The sequence below is a fragment of the Syngnathus leptorhynchus genome, unplaced genomic scaffold, assembly GCF_054491065.1.
Source record: "Syngnathus leptorhynchus isolate UIUO unplaced genomic scaffold, UIUO_Slep HiC_scaffold_255, whole genome shotgun sequence".
Taxonomy (NCBI): domain Eukaryota; kingdom Metazoa; phylum Chordata; class Actinopteri; order Syngnathiformes; family Syngnathidae; genus Syngnathus; species Syngnathus leptorhynchus.
In genome coordinates, this window is record NW_028232222.1 from 35,974 (window position 1) to 47,500 (window position 11,527).

Genomic DNA, 11,527 nt, shown 5'->3' on the forward strand with positions numbered 1-11,527 from the left:
GGCAGGGCCGTGGGCACTTAGAAACTTTTTGCCAAGTTGGCTGTGAGCTCCAGGAGGAGACCGTTATTTTTCGTCATTCTAGGCCGGCTGCAGAACCGGCGCGGGTCGGATGCACGAGCCCGCAGAGCCGTGGGCACTTTGCCACTTTTTCGCCACAATTGGCTCTGAGCTCCAGGAGGAGACCGTTATTTTTCGTCATTCTAGGCCGGTTGCAGAACCGGCGCGGCTCGGATGCACGAGCCCGCAGAGCCGTGGGCACTTAGAAAATTTTCAGAGAGGCGACACTTTGCCATTTTTTCAGAGAGGTGACACTTAGTCGTTTTTTCGAAAGTTGACACTTAGCCGTTTTTTCGAAAGTTGACACTTAGTCGTTTTTTCGAAAGTTGACACTTAGTCGTTTTTTCGCCAAAGTGCCCACCTCCAGCGCGTGCCACGGCGCTTTCCAGGTCTTCTATCCGACCTTGTGCTGTCGAGGACGGCGTGTCCGACGCCGTGGGGAGACCAGCACCATCTCCTCCATACTCGTAAACGAGGTGCTTTGGAAAACGGGGGGAAAGTCGATGAGTACACTGACTACTGGGACCATTTCATTGTACTCTGGCGCACCTGAAGACCAAAAAAGGTACTGCACCTTAGCCCGGGTACCTCACCCCCTGGTACCTCGAGGAGAACTTAGAAAAATTTCGACAAATTTTTGGTGAGCTCCAGGGAGAGAGGCTGATTTTTTGCTTTTTGAGGCCGACCGCCGAACCGGCGCGGGGCGGACTCACAAGCCCCGCAGAGCCGTGGGCACTTAGTCGTTTTTTCGAAAGTTGACACTTAGCCGTTTTTTCGAAAGTTGACACTTAGCCGTTTTTTCGAAAGTCGACACTTAGCCGTTTTTTCGAAAGTTGACACTTAGTCGTTTTTTCGCCGATTTTGCTGGGACCTCCAGGCGAGGACCGGCGTTTTTCGTCTTCCGGGTCCGACCCGGGAACCAGCGCCGAGCGGACACATTCGCTCGCAAGTGCCGTTGGCACTTAGAAAATTTTTCGTTTGTCATGAGCTCCGGGCGGAGACCGGCGTTTTTCGTCTTCCGGGTTCGACCCGGGAACCAGCGCCGAGCGGACACATTCGCTCGCTAGTGCCGTTGGCACTTAGAAAATATTTCGTTTGTCATGAGCTCCGGGCGGAGACCGGCGTTTTTCGTCTTCCGGGTCCGACCCGGGAACCAGCGCCGAGCGGACACATTCGCTCGCTAGTGCCGTTGGCACTTAGAAAATTTTTCGTTTGTCATGAGCTCCGGGCGGAGACCGGCGTTTTTCGTCTTCCGGGTTCGACCCGGGAACCAGCGCCGAGCGGACACATTCGCTCGCTAGTGCCGTTGGCACTTAGAAAATTTTTCGTTTGTCATGAGCTCCGGGCGGAGACCGGCGTTTTTTGTCTTCCGGGTTCGACCCGGGAACCAGCGCCGAGCGGACACATTCGCTCGCTAGTGCCGTTGGCACTTAGAAAATTTTTCGTTTGTCATGAGCTCCGGGCGGAGAGCGGCGTTTTTCGTCTTCCGGGTTCGACCCGGGAACCAGCGCCGAGCGGACACATTCGCTCGCTAGTGCCGTTGGCACTTAGAAAATTTTTCGTTTGTCATGAGCTCCGGGCGGAGAGCGGCGTTTTTCGTCTTCCGGGTTCGACCCGGGAACCAGCGCCGAGCGGACACATTCGCTCGCTAGTGCCGTTGGCACTTAGAAAATTTTTCGTTTGTAATGAGCTCCGGGCGGAGAGCGGCGTTTTTCGTCTTCCGGGTTCGACCCGGGAACCAGCGCCGAGCGGACACATTCGCTCGCTAGTGCCGTTGGCACTTAGAAAATTTTTCGTTTGTCATGAGCTCCGGGCGGAGAGCGGCGTTTTTCGTCTTCCGGGTTCGACCCGGGAACCAGCGCCGAGCGGACACATTCGCTCGCTAGTGCCGTTGGCACTTAGAAAATTTTTCGTTTGTCATGAGCTCCGGGCGGAGAGCGGCGTTTTTCGTCTTCCGGGTTCGACCCGGGAACCAGCGCCGAGCGGACACATTCGCTCGCTAGTGCCGTTGGCACTTAGAAAATTTTTCGTTTGTCATGAGCTCCGGGCGGAGAGCGGCGTTTTTCGTCTTCCGGGTTCGACCCGGGAACCAGCGCCGAGCGGACACATTCGCTCGCTAGTGCCGTTGGCACTTAGAAAATTTTTCGTTTGTCATGAGCTCCGGGCGGAGACCGGCATTTTTCGTCATTCGAGGCCGACGGGGGAACCAGCCGGAGCGGACACGTTTGCTCGGAAGAGCCGTTGGCACTTAGAAAAAATTCCGTGTCTCGTGAGCTCCAGGGGGGACAGGCTGGTTTTATTCATCCGTAGCCGACATGGGAACCAGCGCGGAGCGGATTGGTGTTGCGCTGCCATATACCTCATCTCTCTCAGGAGTCCCCCCCTTATACGTGCCGATGGTGTTTTGGAAAACGGGGGGTAACTGGATGAGTACACTGACTAGTGGGACCAAGTACACTAATAGCCCCTGGTACCTAAAATGGAAGTATAGAGGCCGACTTTCGGGCAAGATCACGCCGGGTTAGGCTTCCAGGACCTCGGCTAAGCAATTTTAACGGGTTGCCCGGTTCTTTTTTGAACCAGCCCGGTTCTTTTTTTTTATCCAGCCCGGTTCTTTTTACACTTCCAGCTGGAGCTCGGGAGCGGCTTTTTGCACAAGATCACGCCGTGTTAGGCTTCCAGGACCTCAGCTAAGCAATTTTAACGGGTCGCCCGGTTCTTTTTTGATCCAGCCCGGTTCTTTTTTTTATCCAGCCTGGTTCTTTTTACACTTCCAGCTGGAGCTCGGGAGCGGCTTTTTGCACAAGAACACGCCGTGTTAGGCTTCCAGGACCTCGGCTAAGCAATTTTAACGGGTTGCCCGGTTCTTTTTTGAACCAGCCCGGTTCTTTTTTTTATCCAGCCCGGTTCTTTTTACACTTCCAGCTGGAGCTCGGGAGCGGCTTTTTGCACAAGAACACGCCGTGTTAGGCTTCCAGGACCTCGGCTAAGCAATTTTAACGGGTCGCCCGGTTCTTTTTTGATCCAGCCCGGTTCTTTTTTTTATCCAGCCTGGTTCTTTTTACACTTCCAGCTGGAGCTCGGGAGCGGCTTTTTGCACAAGATCACGCCGTGTTAGGCTTCCAGGACCTCGGCTAAGCAATTTTAACGGGTCGCCCGGTTCTTTTTTTTATCCAGCCCGGTTCTTTTTTTATCCAGCCCGGTTCTTTTTACACTTCCAGCTGGAGCTCGGGAGCGGCTTTTTGCACAAGATCACGCCGTGTTAGGCTTCCAGGACCTCGGCTAAGCAATTTTAACGGGTCGCCCGGTTCTTTTTTGATCCAGCCCGGTTCTTTTTTTTATCCAGCCTGGTTCTTTTTACACTTCCAGCTGGAGCTCGGGAGCGGCTTTTTGCACAAGAACACGCCGTGTTAGGCTTCCAGGACCTCGGCTAAGCAATTTTAACGGGTCGCCCGGTTCTTTTTTTTATCCAGCCCGGTTCTTTTTTTATCCAGCCCGGTTCTTTTTACACTTCCAGCTGGAGCTCGGGAGCGGCTTTTTGCACAAGATCACGCCGTGTTAGGCTTCCAGGACCTCGGCTAAGCAATTTTAACGGGTCGCCCGGTTCTTTTTTGATCCAGCCCGGTTCTTTTTTTTATCCAGCCCGGTTCTTTTTACACTTCCAGCTGGAGCTTGGGAGCGGCTTTTTGCACAAGAACACGCCGTGTTAGGCTTCCAGGACCTCGGCTAAGCAATTTTAACGGGTCGCCCGGTTCTTTTTTTTATCCAGCCCGGTTCTTTTTTTATCCAGCCCGGTTCTTTTTACACTTCCAGCTGGAGCTCGGGAGCGGCTTTTTGCACAAGATCACGCCGTGTTAGGCTTCCAGGACCTCGGCTAAGCAATTTTAACGGGTCGCCCGGTTCTTTTTTGATCCAGCCCGGTTCTTTTTTTTATCCAGCCTGGTTCTTTTTACACTTCCAGCTGGAGCTCGGGAGCGGCTTTTTGCACAAGATCACGCCGGGTTAGGCTTCCAGGACCTCGGCTAAGCAATTTTAACGGGTCGCCCGGTTCTTTTTTGATCCAGCCCGGTTCTTTTTTTATCCAGCCCGGTTCTTTTTACACTTCCAGCTGGAGCTCGGGAGCGGCTTTTTGCACAAGATCACGCCGTGTTAGGCTTCCAGGACCTCGGCTAAGCAATTTTAACGGGTCGCCCGGTTCTTTTTTGATCCAGCCCGGTTCTTTTTTTATCCAGCCCGGTTCTTTTTACACTTCCAGCTGGAGCTCGGGAGCGGTTTTTTGCACAAGATCACGCCGTGTTAGGCTTCCAGGACCTCGGCTAAGCAATTTTAACGGGCCGCCCGGTTCTTTTTTGATCCAGCCCGGTTCTTTTTTGATCCAGCCCGGTTCTTTTTCCACTTCCAGCTGGAGCTCAGCAGCGGCTTTTTGCACAAGATCACGCCGGGTTAGGCTTCCAGGACCTCGGCTAAGCAATTTTAACGGGTCGCCCGGTTCTTTTTTGATCCAGCCCGGTTCTTTTTTTATCCAGCCCGGTTCTTTTTACACTTCCAGCTGGAGCTCGGGAGCGGTTTTTTGCACAAGATCACGCCGTGTTAGGCTTCCAGGACCTCGGCTAAGCAATTTTAACGGGCCGCCCGGTTCTTTTTTGATCCAGCCCGGTTCTTTTTTGATCCAGCCCGGTTCTTTTTCCACTTCCAGCTGGAGCTCAGCAGCGGCTTTTTGCACAAGATCACGCCGGGTTAGGCTTCCAGGACCTCGGCTAAGCACTTCTAACGGGTCGCCCGGTTCTTTTTTTGAACCAGCCCGGTTCTTTTTACACTTCCAGCTGGAGCTCAGCAGCGGCTTTTTGCACAAGATCACGCCGGGTTAGGGTTCCAGGACCTCGGCTAAGCAATTTTAACGGGCCGCCCGGTTCTTTTTTTGATCCAGCCCGGTTCTTTTTACACTTCCAGCTGGAGCTCAGCAGCGGCTTTTTGCACAAGATCACGCCGGGTTAGGCTTCCAGGACCTCGCCTAAGCACTTCTAACGGGCCCTGGTCCACCCCTGCCAGCGCATTTCAAAACTTGGCATTAATTTCGACCTAAGAGACGAAGTCTGATTTTTTTCTACCACTTGGGCGGCCTTTTTGCACCCAGAACACCCGCACCGGCACCATAAATTCGAAGGGTGCCGAGTGCGTCGGCGCAGATTCTGCGACGGAGTGACACTTCCCTCTTGTGGACATTCGGCGGTAGGTGAAATGCGCACTCGGTCTTCTCTTTTCTTTTCCTTCCAGTGAAACTTTGGCAACATTCTGCGAGCTGCTGGCTTCCAGAACCTCGGCCAAGCAGGTGGAGGATTTTTTTCCACTTCCAGCTGGAGGTGAGGAGGGACTTTTTGGGCAAGATCACGCCGACTTAGCAAGCAAGGTGGAAGTGCCAGCATGCTCCGTGGCTGGAAGTGTGGATGTGCCAGCACCCTCCCTGCCTATGGAAGTGTGGAGCTCCAGCACCCTCCCTGCCTATGGAAGTGTGGAGCTCCAGCACCCTCCCTGCCTATGGAAGTGTGGAGCTCCAGCACCCTCCCTGCCTATGGAAGTGTGGAGCTCCAGCACCCTCCCTGCCTATGGAAGTGTGGAGCTCCAGCACCCTCCCTGCCTATGGAAGTGTGGAGCTCCAGCACCCTCCCTGCCTATGGAAGTGTGGAGCTCCAGCACCCTCCCTGCCTATGGAAGTGTGGAGCTCCAGCACCCTCCCTGCCTATGGAAGTGTGGAGCTCCAGCACCCTCCCTGCCTATGGAAGTGTGGAGCTCCAGCACCCTCCCTGCCTATGGAAGTGTGGAGCTCCAGCACCCTCCCTGCCTATGGAAGTGTGGAGCTCCAGCACCCTCCCTGCCTATGGAAGTGTGGAGCTCCAGCACCCTCCCTGCCTATGGAAGTGTGGAGCTCCAGCACCCTCCCTGCCTATGGAAGTGTGGAGCTCCAGCACCCTCCCTGCCTATGGAAGTGTGGAGCTCCAGCACCCTCCCTGCCTATGGAAGTGTGGAGCTCCAGCACCCTCCCTGCCTATGGAAGTGTGGAGCTCCAGCACCCTCCCTGCCTATGGAAGTGTGGAGCTCCAGCACCCTCCCTGCCTATGGAAGTGTGGAGCTCCAGCACCCTCCCTGCCTATGGAAGTGTGGAGCTCCAGCACCCTCCCTGCCTATGGAAGTGTGGAGCTCCAGCACCCTCCCTGCCTATGGAAGTGTGGAGCTCCAGCACCCTCCCTGCCTATGGAAGTGTGGAGCTCCAGCACCCTCCCTGCCTATGGAAGTGTGGAGCTCCAGCACCCTCCCTGCCTATGGAAGTGTGGAGCTCCAGCACCCTCCCTGCCTATGGAAGTGTGGAGCTCCAGCACCCTCCCTGCCTATGGAAGTGTGGAGCTCCAGCACCCTCCCTGCCTATGGAAGTGTGGAGCTCCAGCACCCTCCCTGCCTATGGAAGTGTGGAGCTCCAGCACCCTCCCTGCCTATGGAAGTGTGGAGCTCCAGCACCCTCCCTGCCTATGGAAGTGTGGAGCTCCAGCACCCTCCCTGCCTATGGAAGTGTGGAGCTCCAGCACCCTCCCTGCCTATGGAAGTGTGGAGCTCCAGCACCCTCCCTGCCTATGGAAGTGTGGAGCTCCAGCACCCTCCCTGCCTATGGAAGTGTGGAGCTCCAGCACCCTCCCTGCCTATGGAAGTGTGGAGCTCCAGCACCCTCCCTGCCTATGGAAGTGTGGAGCTCCAGCACCCTCCCTGCCTATGGAAGTGTGGAGCTCCAGCACCCTCCCTGCCTATGGAAGTGTGGAGCTCCAGCACCCTCCCTGCCTATGGAAGTGTGGAGCTCCAGCACCCTCCCTGCCTATGGAAGTGTGGAGCTCCAGCACCCTCCCTGCCTATGGAAGTGTGGAGCTCCAGCACCCTCCCTGCCTATGGAAGTGTGGAGCTCCAGCACCCTCCCTGCCTATGGAAGTGTGGAGCTCCAGCACCCTCCCTGCCTATGGAAGTGTGGAGCTCCAGCACCCTCCCTGCCTATGGAAGTGTGGAGCTCCAGCACCCTCCCTGCCTATGGAAGTGTGGAGCTCCAGCACCCTCCCTGCCTATGGAAGTGTGGAGCTCCAGCACCCTCCCTGCCTATGGAAGTGTGGAGCTCCAGCACCCTCCCTGCCTATGGAAGTGTGGAGCTCCAGCACCCTCCCTGCCTATGGAAGTGTGGAGCTCCAGCACCCTCCCTGCCTATGGAAGTGTGGAGCTCCAGCACCCTCCCTGCCTATGGAAGTGTGGAGCTCCAGCACCCTCCCTGCCTATGGAAGTGTGGAGCTCCAGCACCCTCCCTGCCTATGGAAGTGTGGAGCTCCAGCACCCTCCCTGCCTATGGAAGTGTGGAGCTCCAGCACCCTCCCTGCCTATGGAAGTGTGGAGCTCCAGCACCCTCCCTGCCTATGGAAGTGTGGAGCTCCAGCACCCTCCCTGCCTATGGAAGTGTGGAGCTCCAGCACCCTCCGTGCCTATGGAAGTGTGGAGCTCCAGCACCCTCCCTGCCTATGGAAGTGTGGCGCTCCAGCACCCTCCGTGCCTGGAGCTATGGAAGTATGGAGCTCCAGCACCCTCCGTGCCTATGGAAGTGTGGAGCTCCAGCACCCTCCGTGCCTGGAGCTATGGAAGTGTGGAGCTCCAGCACCCTCCGTGCCTAGGGAAGTGTGGAGCTCCAGCACCCTCCGTGCCTATGGAAGAGCCACCTCCGCGGGCATGCTGCTCAACCACGCCGGCCCAGAGTTCCAGCCGCTCGGCTACACTCTCTCACAAGCCCCGCCTGGAGCTCCCCAGCCCGCCCCTGGTACCTCAACTACCGAGGCCAGCCGCTCGACCAGGCCGGCCCAGAGTTCCAGCCGCTCGGATAAGCTCTGTCACTCTCCCGCTAAGCAGCCACCGGTAACGGGGAAATGTCGCCGCCTTGTGGACACGCCGTTGTAAATGAATGGGCTTTCGCACTTAGTGCAATTTTCGCCAGCTCCGTGGCTGCAAGTATGGAGCTATGGAGCTATGGAGCCACCAGACAGGCTGGAGCTCTGGAGCTATGGAAGTATGGAGCTCTGGAGCTATGGAGCTATGGAGCTATGGAGCTCTGGGGCTATGGAGCTATGGAGCTATGGAGCTCTGGAGCTCTGGTGCTATGGAGCTATGGCGCTCTGGAAGTATGGAGCTATGGAGCTATGGAGCTATGGAGCTATGGAAGTCTGGAGCTATGGAAGTATGGAGCTATGGAAGTATGGAGCTATGGAGCTATGGAGCTATGGAGCTATGGAGCTATGGAGCCACCAGCCAGCACCCTCCGTGGCTGGATCAATGGAAGTGTTTTAGGTACCAGGCAGCCAAAGGGCCGAGGCCTCACGCTCGACCACGCCGGCGCAGAGTTCCAGCCGCTCGGATAAGCTCTGTCACTCACCCGCCGCGCAGCCACCGGTAACGGGGAAATGTCGCCGCCTTGTGGACACGCCGTTGTAAATGAATGGGCTTTCGCACTTAGTGCAATTTTCGCCAACTCTCTGACTGGAGCTATGGAAGTATGGAGCTATGGAGCCACCAGCCACCCAGGCTGGAGCTATGGAGCTCTGGAGCTATGGAGCTCTGGTGCTATGGAAGTATGGAGCTATGGAGCTATGGAAGTATGGCGCTATGGAGCTATGGAGCTCTGGAAGTATGGAGCTATGGAGCTCTGGAGGTATGGAGCTATGGAGCCCTGGAGCCCTGGAGCTATGGAGCCCTGGAGCCCTGGAGCTATGGAGCCCTGGAGCTATGGAGCTATGGAGCCCTGGAGCTATGGAGCCCTGGAGCTATGGAGCTATGGAGCTCTGGTGCTATGGAGCTATGGAGCTCTGGTGCTATGGAGCTATGGAGCTCTGGTGCTATGGAGCTATGGAGCTCTGGTGCTATGGAGCTATGGAGCTCTGGTGCTATGGAGCTCTGGAGCTCTGGTGCTATGGAGCTATGGAGCTCTGGTGCTATGGAGCTCTGGAGCTCTGGTGCTATGGAGCTCTGGAGCTCTGGTGCTATGGAGCTATGGAGCTCTGGTGCTATGGAGCTATGGAGCTCTGGTGCTATGGAGCTATGGAGCTCTGGTGCTATGGAGCTATGGAGCTATGGAGCCACCAGCCAGCACCCTCCGTGGCTGGATCAATGGAAGTGTTTTAGGTACCAGGCAGCCAAAGGGCCGGGGCCTCACGCTCGACCACGCCGGCGCAGAGTTCCAGCCGCTCGGATAAGCTCTGTCACTCACCCGCCGCGCAGCCACCGGTAACGGGGAAATGTCGCCGCCTGGCGGACACGCCGTTGTAAATGAATGGGCTTTCGCACTTAGTGCAATTTTAGCCAACTCCGTGGCTGCAAGTATGGAAGTATGGAGCTATGGAGCCACCAGCCAGCACCCTCCGCGGCTGGAGCTATGGAAGTATGGAGCTATGGAGCTATGGAGCTCTGGAAGTATGGAGCTATGGAGCTCTGGAGGTATGGAGCTATGGAGCCCTGGAGCCCTGGAGCTATGGAGCCCTGGAGCTATGGAGCTATGGAGCCCTGGAGCTATGGAGCCCTGGAGCTATGGAGCTATGGAGCTCTGGTGCTATGGAGCTATGGAGCTCTGGTGCTATGGAGCTATGGAGCTCTGGTGCTATGGAGCTATGGAGCTCTGGTGCTATGGAGCTATGGAGCTCTGGTGCTATGGAGCTATGGAGCTCTGGTGCTATGGAGCTATGGAGCTCTGGTGCTATGGAGCTATGGAGCTCTGGTGCTATGGAGCTATGGAGCTCTGGTGCTATGGAGCTATGGAGCTCTGGTGCTATGGAGCTATGGAGCTATGGAGCTCTGGTGCTATGGAGCTATGGAGCTCTGGTGCTATGGAGCTATGGAGCTCTGGTGCTATGGAGCTATGGAGCTCTGGTGCTATGGAGCTCTGGTGCTATGGAGCTCTGGTGCTATGGAGCTATGGAGCTCTGGTGCTATGGAGCTCTGGAGCTCTGGAGGTATGGAGCTATGGAGCTATGGAGCCACCAGCCAGCACCCTCCGTGGCTGGATCAATGGAAGTGTTTTAGGTACCAGGCAGCCAAAGGGCCGAGGCCTCACGCTCGACCACGCCGGCGCAGAGTTCCAGCCGCTCGGATAAGCTCTGTCACTCACCCGCCGCGCAGCCACCGGTAACGGGGAAATGTCGCCGCCTTGTGGACACGCCGTTGTAAATGAATGGGCTTTCGCACTTAGTGCAATTTTAGCACACTCTCTGACTGGAGCTATGGAAGTATGGAGCTATGGAGCCACCAGCCACCCAGGCTGGAGCTATGGAGCTATGGAGCTCTGGTGCTATGGAGCTATGGAGCTCTGGTGCTATGGAGCTATGGAGCTCTGGTGCTATGGAGCTATGGAGCTCTGGTGCTATGGAGCTATGGAGCTCTGGTGCTATGGAGCTATGGAGCTCTGGTGCTATGGAGCTATGGAGCTCTGGTGCTATGGAGCTCTGGAGCTCTGGAGGTATGGAGCTATGGAGCTATGGAGCCACCAGCCAGCACCCTCCGTGGCTGGATCAATGGAAGTGTTTTAGGTACCAGGCAGCCAAAGGGCCGGGGCCTCACGCTCGACCACGCCGGCGCAGAGTTCCAGCCGCTCGGATAAGCTCTGTCACTCACCCGCCGCGCAGCCACCGGTAACGGGGAAATGTCGCCGCCTGGCGGACACGCCGTTGTAAATGAATGGGCTTTCGCACTTAGTGCAATTTTAGCCAACTCCGTGGCTGCAAGTATGGAAGTATGGAGCTATGGAGCCACCAGCCAGCACCCTCCGCGGCTGGAGCTATGGAAGTATGGAGCTATGGAGCTCTGGGGCTATGGAAGTATGGAGCTCTGGGGCTATGGAGCTCCGGGGCTATGGAGCTCCGGGGCTATGGAGCTCCGGGGCTATGGAGCTCCGGGGCTATGGAGCTCTGGAGCTCCGGGGCTATGGAGCTCCGGGGCTATGGAGCTCCGGGGCTATGGAGCTCTGGAGCTATGGAAGTATGGATGATCCAGCACCCTCCGTGGCTGACCGCTGGTGCTCGGGGCCGGTGAACTCGGCACCCGCCGGAGGCGGGTGCCTCGGTGACCGCTGTCGCTTGGGGCCAGTGAACTCGGCACCCGCCTTCGGCGGGTGCCTCGGTGACCGGTTGTCGCTTGGGGCCAGTGAACTCGGCACCCGCCTTCGGCGGGTGCCTCGGTGACCGGTTGTCGCTTGGGGCCGGTGAACTCGGCACCCGCCTTCGGCGGGTGCCTCGGTGACCGGTTGTCGCTTGGGGCCGGTGAACTCGGCACCCGCCTTCGGCGGGTGCCTCGGTGACCGGTTGTCGCTTGGGGCCGGTGAACTCGGCACCCGCCTTCGGCGGGTGCCTCGGTGGCGGTCGGGGTTGGTGCTTGGGGACCGGCTTCGCTTCTGGAAGTCTGGGGGAGGCGGTCT